At 47.5% G+C, this 11,286-nt stretch overlaps 1 pseudogene; it reads right to left on the bottom strand.

Annotated features, from left to right (window-relative positions):
* Nucleotides 1-8,751: 8,751 nt before the first annotated feature.
* Nucleotides 8,752-8,890, bottom strand: LOC119334905 (annotated as a pseudogene).
* Between the last annotated feature and the right edge of the window lie 2,396 nt (nucleotides 8,891-11,286).

An 11,286-nucleotide genomic window follows, 5' to 3' on the forward strand; every position in this document is an offset into this window, starting at 1 on the left:
CGACATCAACTCCTTCCTCACTCGAAGCCTCAATCCATTCGGGGGCTAATGATGGGGTTATGTACCTAGGGTAGGGTCATGGACCTGATCTAAGTACCTTACCCAAGGACACCCTTAGAAGAAGTCGCCTTCCAGTCGACCAACGAGAGACACACTCGACTGACTTGAAGGACTCGACCACGAAGACTCACTCGACCACCAGAAGGTCAAGAGGCACTCTGCACTGCAACGGCCTGTAATCAAGTAGACTTTATGATAGTAAAGGCACTTTATGTGGGGCGTTACCAGTAACGCCCCAGACTTAACTCACCTTAAACCCTCTCCTACGTGGGCTGGCTGGGGTCCTGGCGCACTCTATATAAGCCACCCCCCTCCACAGGCAGAGGGGTTCGGCACCTTGTAACTCATATACTCATAATCCACTCGACCGCCTCCGGGCTCCGAGACGTAGGGCTGTTACTTCCTCCGAGAAGGGCCTGAACTCGTACATCCTTTGTGCTTACAACCTCTCCATAGCTAGGACCTTGCCTCTCAATACCTACCCCCCACTCTACTGTCAGGCTTAGAACCACGACACCGCCACCCCAGACCCAACCCCGTTGTTCGCTTCGTCCCTGGCCCCGCCTCGTATGCCTCAAAGCATCCCTCTTCTGCCTGATCCAGTGCTCGTGGGTTCGAATGCGGTGCCAACCCTCGACGGGAAGTGCAGCACCGCCAACCTCCTCCTGACATGGTGGTTCCGACCAACTTTGGCTTCCTCATATTCGATTCAAGACTTGGTGGCTATATGTTTGCTCAGCTTCAGGTTTGATAGGTCTAACTGTGATGTATCCTTCGTTCGGGCCGAGCATCCTCTTCTCTACTTCAGGCACCATGTTGACGCCTGCCTGCGTCTGTGTCATATATTGTACCCCGCTGTACTCATTCTACTTCTTCTATCAATGAAATGATAGGCAAGCTTTACATATTCCTGAAAAAAGATGATATGACGGCTCAGTCTCTCGAAGATGCTCATAGGAGTAGGATGTGAGTGTGTGCGTTCATAAGATGAGTCTTTGCGCGTATATATGAGCGTTCTACATCTAACTGTGTTCGAAAGAATTATTATGTACACGTATGTTACAAGTCAATCCGCCCGCTAGCTAGACAAACGCACGCGAAACACACAGAGACGCCTAGATGATTGCAAAATAGGAACCCGTCGTCCCGGTTGTTTTTGCTTTTCCAACCTGATGATTACAACGTAGGGCACAAGGATTTGTAAAGTCGGTGCTGCTAAAGCTCAGTCGACTGAAACTTCATGAAGTCTCAGTTGATGCTATATTCTTTTGATTTTGCATTAGGATTTGTTTAAAGTTTTTTTTCAGTTTTTTATGCACTATGCCACTTGACTGAGACTGCGCGAAGTCTAGTGAGACCTAGCCATTATAAAGTATAGCTAACTATCCTATAGAAAGCCCTAATCGGTTGATTGTTCCAGCCCAAATCGGACACGGAGAACACGTGGTTATTTCCATCATATTCCGCGTGCGACTCACCCCGATGCCTCCCTTGCAATCTCGCAGCTGTGCGCTGCACCCGATCGTTTTTTGGCGGTGGTCCATGACGTGTGGGCTTAGGGCGCGTCGGGGCCATTACTCTGTGGTGAATTTCGTCGCGCGTGCGTGCGCCATCGCGCGTTCTCCTCCGCACACGCCGGGCAGTCAGTGTCACGCGTCCTCTTGCCGGGCTTGGTCGCTTGCATGCTGCTGGGCAGTTCTGTTCATCCGAGCCGGCCCGATTCTCGATTCCTCCCATTCCCAAGTTAGCCTCTCATCTCTTTCTTGATTTTATTGTCTGCGCTGGTAACAGTGGGTGCAGAAGATACTTCTTCATGGCGCTTAACCTCGGTGCTAACTCTAGTGAAGGACGGAAAATGCACCTTGTCGTCGGCCATGTATATATATATACACCGACATGTATAATACGATATTTTTGGCTGCAAGGTGTGGTTGGTGAGAATATTTATTTGGGATCAATATTGTAAGGTCTGTTCATACATAGAACGACTTATAAAATGGTGACCCTCCCCAATGCTATACGTCCAGAGCCTGTGATGGCGTGGTGGAGAATTGTCATAATCTCGTTTCAAATTCGCGAGCCAACCCATTTAGTTTTTTCTATGTTAACTCGTGATGTCTCTATAGAAACATTCAAACCATTTGAGTCTATTACCTAGATATGGAAACAGGACATACAATTTGTATGAACAACCCAAATTCAGTTCAGGTCCAAGAAAACTGAACTACAAAATGGTGGAGGCAATGATGTACAGACTACAGCCCCCCCCTCCCACACACACACACCCCGAGACACCCGCGTCGCTCCCAGGGCGACTCGGGTGGCGAAACCCTAGCCGCCACCCGAGACCCCTCCTCCTCGTTGCTCCCTCGCCGCCGCCGGAGGATGCAAGGCGGGCAAAGCCCTCTCCAGCGGACGGCGGCGGCGGGGCTGTCCCTTCCAGCACTTGTCGCCGGGCGGTGGAAGATGTGGGGGTGGCTGCGCGAACTTGGCGCGGGCGGGGCGGTGGATCTGGCATAGGTTGGCGGCGGCCGCAGTCAGCGCGGATCCCCGGCGGTGGTGGGCGTGAGGTCATGGAGTGGAGAGCGGGCGGTAGCAGGGCATCATCCTGGGGTCCGAGCGGGCTGGATCTGGGCCCGGCGGGCCTGTGGCGGCGGCGGCGGGGATGTACTGCTCACGTCCGGCTCTGGTGGTGGATGCAGGCGTCGGCGGGTGGTGATCTTCCCTTCAGCGAGTTCTGCGAGTTGCCTGCGTTCCCTTGTAGCGAGTGCGGCATGGGTTCGTGCTGTCCGCCCAGATTTGCGAGGTTGTGCAAACCGGTCTGCTACGGCTTTCCCTTGGTGGCGTCGGCTGCATTGGGAGTTGATGGGGTGGGTTGCACAGATCCGGATGAAAATCTTGCAAAGACCTTGTCGATGCCGGGGACAACGGCATATGTGGACGTCGCTTCCCTCCTTGGGGGTGCCGTCGAGGAGCCTGTTGCAACCCCACAACACTTTGATCCAGACTCCAGGTGAAAACCTTAGATCGGGCGTTGCCAGATCAGATGACGGTGTTGTTTTTCCATCACTTTCTCCTTGGAGACGTCATTTGTGGAGTTCTTGTGGAGGGCTGTCACTATGGGGCTGGCTGTAGGAGGAGGTTTGGGTTCGTGGGTGGCCGGCGGGGGCATGTGTTCTGTAGGTGGTGGTGGTGGAAGTGCTTTGTTGATTCGGGGCATGCTAAGTTCTGGTTCCCTCTCTAGCTCTGGTCGGCCTCCTCTCAGGGATGTTCGTGGCGGCGGTGAGGTCTCGGTGTTCGTCGTCCTTCGAAGATGTTGCAGGCTCTTGTTGCTTTGTTTGGTGCCTAGGTTTGCTCATTTGGTGAAGGTGGTCGATGTGACACCAAGAGGAGGTGCAGTGCTCGTATCGGTGGAACATTGCCCTTCGGTGGCATCAACGACTTCCGTTCTCGCAATGTCACCTCGGTGATGGGATGCCCTTCGACGGCGTTGTGACTCTCCTAGGTCTTCAAGTTCAAGAGTGATCGCTGGGCAGGCCAGGGACTTTTTCCTCTCCATCGTCTCGACGTCGAGTATCCGTTCGATTGATCCAACAAGACTCCTCCCTTCTCTTCTCGGTTTGTTCCAGTTCTGTTGGAGGCCAGTTTCAAGGCTTGTACTGCTAGGCATAGTTCGTTTCGGTTCTCTCTCTCTGTTCCCTTGTACCTTCTTGTGGGTGTCGTGTGCTACATCTTGTAGTCGTTGCGTTGTATCTTGTTCTGGTTTATGAAAATGAAAATGGTTCAGGCCGGCTTTTGCCCGCCGTAGCAGCTTCAAAAAAAAATGGTGGAGGCTCTAATCCATCACAGCCTCTCTGCGGACACGGTGGCAAAATCTATTGTGTTTTCGTCCATTGCGATACATTCTGAATCATTCACGTACGTGATGGTTATGTGATGGTACGTACGCGATGGTGATGTGATTGACACACCATTGGACTGGTTATGTAATACAATATACATATCTTGTCGTATTGATCTAGCTCAATTCATCTTCATTAGGCCAATAGGTGTCTGATGTATGCATCCTAATTTTGTATATTATACATTGCAACTTTGATATTTTGTTGACCTATGAAATTCGAAGTCTATATCTTGTTCATCTCAGAGAAATGAAAGTAGATGTTGAATTACATTCATCATCAACACCTAGCTCATGGACACGCCACCCTTCCTTGAGAAACCTAAGCACGTTACCAGCATGCAATGCTCAGATAAATCTGTCGATTTTAGCCCATCTACCACCACCACCCGTGAACACTGCTAGCGCATTGATTATGGTGTTCGATGACACGTGAGGTCTTGTTTGCCATTCCAAGGCAGAACGTCCTAGCTTCAAATATTTTTGTTACACGTCATAAACCAGCATGAAAAGCAACTGCATGGACCTTCAGGATTGTGGCTCCGTAGGCTCATTCCCCAATTACATACTGAGCAACCAGCGAGATCCAGGCCATGGCGGTGAGTGTATCCAGCAGGTAGGAGAGCCCAGCTTGGAGCCGACCTCAGTGAAAGAAGAAAAAGGTTTAAGCGTATGCACCTCAGCAGGGACACGTACGTGTTAATATAGAGAAAATATTACAAGATCGGCCAGATTGTTTCTAGTCTTGACCTCTACTCCAAGCTACACAAGAGATAAGATCAACTAGTCTAACAACCTTACACAACAATACGCAAGCAATACCCACGCAATACACCCATCATGACACTTGTCACGTTACATACAAGCCTACTCTTTAACATCCTCCCTCAATCTCAAGATGTCAAGGTTTAGATTGTTCTTGAAGGCTTGTAATTGTCGAACTTGAAGCAGTTTAGTGAAACCGTGAGCAACTTGATCTCCGGTTGGAATAAACTTTATCTCCAACAATTTTTGTGCAACTCTTTCATGAATAAAGTGAAAATCAATCTCTATATGCTTTGTCCTAGCATGAAACACATGATTTGCTGACAAATATGTTGCACCAAGGTTATCACACCACAAACATGAGACATGTGATCTGTGAATACCCAACTCATCAAGTAATGTTTCAATCCACATTACCTCAGCCGTTGCATTTGCCAAAGACTTGTATTCCACTTCAGTACTGGAACATGAGACAGTTGCCTGTTTCTTTGCAGGCCATGATATGAGGGTAGAACCAAGGAAAACACCAAAACCTCCCGTGAATTTTCTGTCATCAGGACATCCAGTCCAGTCTGCATCAGAGAAGGCACTTACTGCAGTTGATGGAGACTTACATAATTTTAAACCAGTTCCAATACTATCTTGTATGTATCTTAAAATCCTTTTTACAGTTGTCCAGTGTACAGAAGTGGGTTCATGTAAAAACTAACAAACCTTATTAACAGAGAACGAAATAGCTGGCCTTGTCAATGTTAGGTACTGAAGTGCTCTAACTATGCTTCGGTACCTGGTTCCCTCCTCTGGACTTAATAATTTTCCTTCATGCAAAGACAACTTTTCAGTTGTGGACATGGGCGTGCTGGAAGGTTTACAATCCTTCATTCCAACATGCTTTAGTATATCTGAAGCATATTTTTCCTGAGTGAGCAGAATACCATCTTGCACCTTCTTAACCTCAATGCCTAGAAAATAGTGCAACTCTCCCAAGTCCTTAAGTGCAAATTCATTTTTCAAGTTTCTTAACAAGGCTGAAGTGGCATCTTGTGAGGAGCTAGCAACAATTATGTCATCAACATAAATTAACATAAACATTGTCACCTTTCCTATTCTGAAGAAGCACAAAGAAGTGTCTCCCTTTGATGGCCGAAAACCAAGTTGTTGCAGTTTTGAGCTCAGCTTAGAGTACCACGCGCTTGGTGCCTGCTTCAAACCATACAAAGCTTTGTCCAGCCTGCATAAATGATGTGGCTTAGAACTATGCTCAAAACCTGGTGGTTGTCGCATGTAGACCTCTTCCTCGAGAACGCCATGCAAAAAGGCATTATGTACATCCAATTGGCGAAGACTCCATCCCCTGAAAACAACAATAGACAGAACAAGCCTGATAGTAGCAGCCTTCACTACTAGACTGAAGGTGTCCTCCTAGTCAATACCATAACGTTGTTTAAAACCTTTAGCTACTAACCTAGCTTTGTATCTGTGTATTGTACCACTAGCTTTCTTCTTGATTTTATATACCCACTTACAATCAATAATATTCCTCCCTGACTTAGGTGGAACAAGATGCCACGTCTGATTTTTACTAATGCATCATACTCAATATTCATAGCATTTTTCCAACTCTTATCATTCAAGGCTTCTATCACATTTTCTGGTTCATGGGTGGAAGCAAAGTTTGCAAGTTTAAAATTCTTGTTGTACCTGACCGTGCCATCCTTGGGTACCACCAGTTTAGTAATACCTCGTTGCGAACTTTTCACACGTGTAGTTCCACTCGTGCTGGGCGCACCGGCGGCCACACTGGATCCGGCTCCAGTAGGCATAAGTGATCTAGCAGCCGCAAAAGATCTGGAGGGCGGGTCGCCTCCTCGTACTGGCATGGGCGAATCATCCTCGACGACCGCGCGATCAGAGGCCCACACGGGGCTGTCGGCACCATCATGCGCCCGTGGGGTGGGAGACCCGCACCCAACCGGCTCGTGTCAACTGGCGGATGGCGAAAGGCGCGGGTCCGTCCTGCCCGACCGCACTGCAACGCCCGATGACGTGCTAGGCGGGGACTGGTTTGTCCCGACGCTTGCAGAGGAATCCACGGCGGGATCCGCCGCGTCTGCGCCTGCACCACCTGTGCCAGATCTCTTGGGATCCACACCCTGGGCTGTGTCAGCCGGATCCTCCTCGTGTCCAGCGCATGTACTACCAGCCAGATTCTGCATAAAATCACAGATTTGAACAACGTTTTTTTTTCACTGTTTCCATTAGCATCAGGTTTATGACTATTAGCCAAATGATCAGTAGCATATTTATCTCCCCCATGATCAGTTAGATTCAAAAGCTCCGGAGAAAGAGGAAGGATTTCAGCACGTAGACGTGCACCGGCATTGGGATGCAAAGTGGAGAAAGGAAACATTGTTTCATCAAACACAACATCCCTGGAAATATAAACTCGGCCGGAAGAGATGTCTAGGGACTTAAAACCTTTGTGCAAATTACTGTAGCCTCAGAAGACACATTGTTTGGAGCAGAATTGGAGCTTGTTGGTATTATATGGACGTAGGTTTGGCCAGCAAGCACATCCAAAAATGCGAAGAGAAGAATAATTAGGCTTTTCATGGGATATTTTTTTCAAGAGGAGTTTCAAAGTTGATCACTTTGCTCGGTAATCTGTTGATGAGGTATGTAGCAGCGATGAAAGCCTGATCCCAGAATTTAAGAGGCATGCTTTCTCGAGCTAGGAGGGAGAGACCAACCTCGACTATATGTCGATGTTTACATTCTGCTGACCCGTTTTGCTGATGTGCATGAGGGCAAGAAACATGGTGAGATATCCCAACTTTTGTAAAGAAAGAATTTAGCTTCACATATTCTCCTCCCCGGTCTGTTTGGAGAGCAAGAATTTTGCGATCAAATTGACGTTCAACAAGATTTTGGAAGTCACGAAATTTTTGAAAAACTTTTGACTTATATTTGATTAGATAGATCCATGTGAACTTACTGAAATCATCTATAAAGCTCACATAGTATTTCTTTCTGCCTACTGATTCAACAACTGGACCCCACACATCAGAAAAAACAAGTTCCAAAGGAACTTTGATTCACTTTTTGAGTTCGGATAAGGCAACTGATGGCTTTTGCCTAGTTGACAAGAATCACAAATAACTTCAGAATTGAATGACTTCACACATGGGAGATTATTCTTGCTAATTATTTTGCTAACCATGGTTGATGAAGGATGCCCTAGGTGCCGGTGCCACCTATCCGAGGAGGGTGTGGCACTGAGCACGTGCTTCTTGGCGCCTTGTCCCATGTGTTTGATAGGGTATATGCCTCTCCTACCCCTGCCTTGCAGCAGAACCCTCCTCGTTTCCCGATCCTTTACAAGAAAAGAATAGGGATGTATTTCAACGAAGGAATTGTTGTCAATAGCAAGTCGGCTTGCAGAGATTAAACTCTTGTCAGCCTCAGGAACATGTAACACATTTTTGAGAAGAAGATCACGTTCGGGGGTATAAATATGAGATTGACCAATATGTGTTATAGCCATACCTGACCCGCTCGCGGTTTGGATTTGGTCATCTCCGGTGTACCGATCCTTGATGGTGAGCTTCTCTAGGTCTCCTGTGATATGGTTCATCGCACCACTGTCCAAGTACCAGTTGGTGTCGATGCCATACTGCGGGGCTGCCATGTTTGCACAGCGTTCTCCCCCCTCCCCCCCCCTTGATAGGAGGAGTCATAACGCTTCCAGCACTTCGACGCTAGGTGACCAACCTTGCTGCAGATCTGGCACGTTGGTTTGGCGGCATTGTTATTGTAGTTGCCGCTACCACCGTTGTTGCCTCCAGGGTTGCCACGGTTTGGTGGCTTGGGGAAGGTGCCACGGCCACGATCACCGCCGCCGCCTTTCCTGTTGCTGAAGTCGCGTCCACGATTACCGCGGTCACCACCGGCGCGACCGCGACCACGCTCGCTTGTTGCCGCGTTCGCCGATGACTGAGAGGACCCACCACATAAATTCATGCAAGTCTCAAAGCTCAGAAGCTGCGAATACAACTCCGGGACCCCGACAGGCTCAACCCTAGAGCACATGGCAGACACCACGGGGTCGAATTCCTCGTCGAGTACAACGAGGATGTGAGAGACGACATCCTCCTCGTCCACCTTCTTCCCTGAAGCAGCTAATTCATCACAAAGGGTTCGGATCTTAGCAACATATTCAGTGATCGTCATGTTGCCCTTCTGAAGGTTTGCCAACGTGATTCTGACGTTGACAGTCTGCGCACGGGTATGCCATGCAAGCATCCCCTGCATCGTGTTCCACAACTCTGCTGCGGTGTGGCACATCGCCACCTGGATGGCCATCTCGCGGGGCAGCGTGGTCAACAGGTAAGAGAACACCTGCTGATCGCGCGCATACCATGCACTGAACTCCGGGTTGGGGGCCTTGGACTTGGTCTTGCCGTCGTCGCTGGTGACTTCAACGTGCATCGGGGGCACCACCTGCTCGACGTCGAGGAAGGACTCCATCTGCGCAACCCGGATGGCTGAGAGCACGGTGGCGCGCCATAGCGCTTCGTTCCCTCTCGTAAGCTTCTCTGTTGCGATGTGTGCAAACGGAGATGAGGGGAAGGAGTTCGCCGAAGAGCTTGCCATGGATGAGTTCGAGGTAGAGGCTCTTATTACCATGAAAGAAGAAAAGGGTTTAAGCGTATGCACCTCGGCAGGGAAGCGTGTGTGTTAATATAGAGGAAAGATTACAAGATCGGCCAGGTTGTTTCTAGTCTTGACCTCTACTCCAAGCTACACAAGAGATAAGATCGACTAGTCTAACAACCTGCCGTATACACAACAATACGCATGCATTACCCATGCAATACACCCATCGTGACACTTGTCACGTTACATACAAGCCTACTCTTTAACACTCAGGGGCACGGAGTAACCAGATGCGACTTAACCGCCAGTGGGACAAAAGGCCGAGCACGATATCCCATCTACCACTCTTCACGCCCAGAAATCTGACGTGTTTTTCGGTGCCACTATTTGCTTCTCGAGATTTAATTGGACCCAGACTCCAATCGTGGTACATCCTTCTCCAGCGGTTGTTCACGGTGCAATGGTCACATGGGCTTGATGTATTCCGATGGAACCTATATGGAAATGGACAATTCTTAGTGAAGTCTATATATATAGCGTTAATCTAGTCTAATATGCCAGTTGATAATAAAAAGGCGAATTCAAAGATGAAGATACCTCTTATGAATAAAATCTTTGCATGGTATCTTCATCACGGAATCATTCTTACTAAAGATAGCCTTAATAAGAGGAATTGACATGCAAGTCCGCAATGTGTCCTTTGTCATCTTGATGAGACAATAAAACATTTATTCTTTCAATGCAAATTGACTCGTTCTATATGGTCAATCATCCAGATAGCTTCTGACTTGTATACTCCTTGTAATGTCGCTAATGTATTTGGCAACTGATTACATGGGATAGATCACAGGTTTAGAACTCTTCTTAGAGCCAGAGCGCTTACCGTCATTTGGTCGCTTTGGCTATGTAGAAATGATAAGTTTTTTAACAATAAAAGTACTTCTCTAATACAGGTTATCTACAAATATACCAGGATTCTTTGTTTATGGTCCTCTCTACAACGTGTGGAGAGTCAAGACCTGTTTGGGAAGGTGTGTACATGTTAAAGGATACGGCGAGAGATACTTTTACCCAACATGGGTCGCATCATTATCTTAGGATTGGCCCACTTTCACTTTAGGCGTTATACGGACTCTACATGTTTATTTGTATTTTGCCTTCTTATTTTTGTTTGTGCTTGAGGACTTCGTGTGGCTGTGTACATCTTAGTTATGCAGAGGTCGTGTGTAATGCTTAAAAAATTTAAGTAATAAAGCATCACCTTTCGAAAAAAAAATCTTCTTGAGATTATCCAGCTGACAAGGAAATCAGATGGATAGGATGGCCTTCACCATATCTTTAAGGAATACACCACGAGGTTCAAGGTTAAGGGTACCGGGAGGTACGTATTTTCTGAAGGAGTGTTACTTCTGCCCGTGTGGACAAGAAATGGTCGAGCTTATGGAGAGTAGAAGATGGTGTTGTCCAAGAGCAGCGAACATCTGAAGTGTTCCATTCTCGATTCCTACCATTCTCAAGTTGGCTTCACATCTTGATCCTATCATTGTCGTTGCTGAACCTCAGTGCTCACTCTAGTGAGACATGGAGATCATGCACCTGGACGATGGCCATGCATGTATACAGAGACATGTATAATCCTATTTTATTTTATTATGGTGTGCAAGATCTGGTTGGTGAGAATTTTTATCTGGGACGACTTATAAATAGTGACGGTCTCCAATTCTGTATGTAAATAGCACGTGATGTTATTAGTTTAAGCTTGGTCTTCAATTATATTAATCGTTTCAAATTCGTGAGCCAACTCATTTAATTTTTTCTTTTTAAACACATTCATGTATCTAATGGAATGTTTAAACCATTTGACTCCATTACCTAGAAAAGAAAACACCCCGTATAGTGAAAAA

Source organism: Triticum dicoccoides, chromosome 7A (genome assembly GCF_002162155.2).
Source record: "Triticum dicoccoides isolate Atlit2015 ecotype Zavitan chromosome 7A, WEW_v2.0, whole genome shotgun sequence".
Taxonomy (NCBI): domain Eukaryota; kingdom Viridiplantae; phylum Streptophyta; class Magnoliopsida; order Poales; family Poaceae; genus Triticum; species Triticum dicoccoides.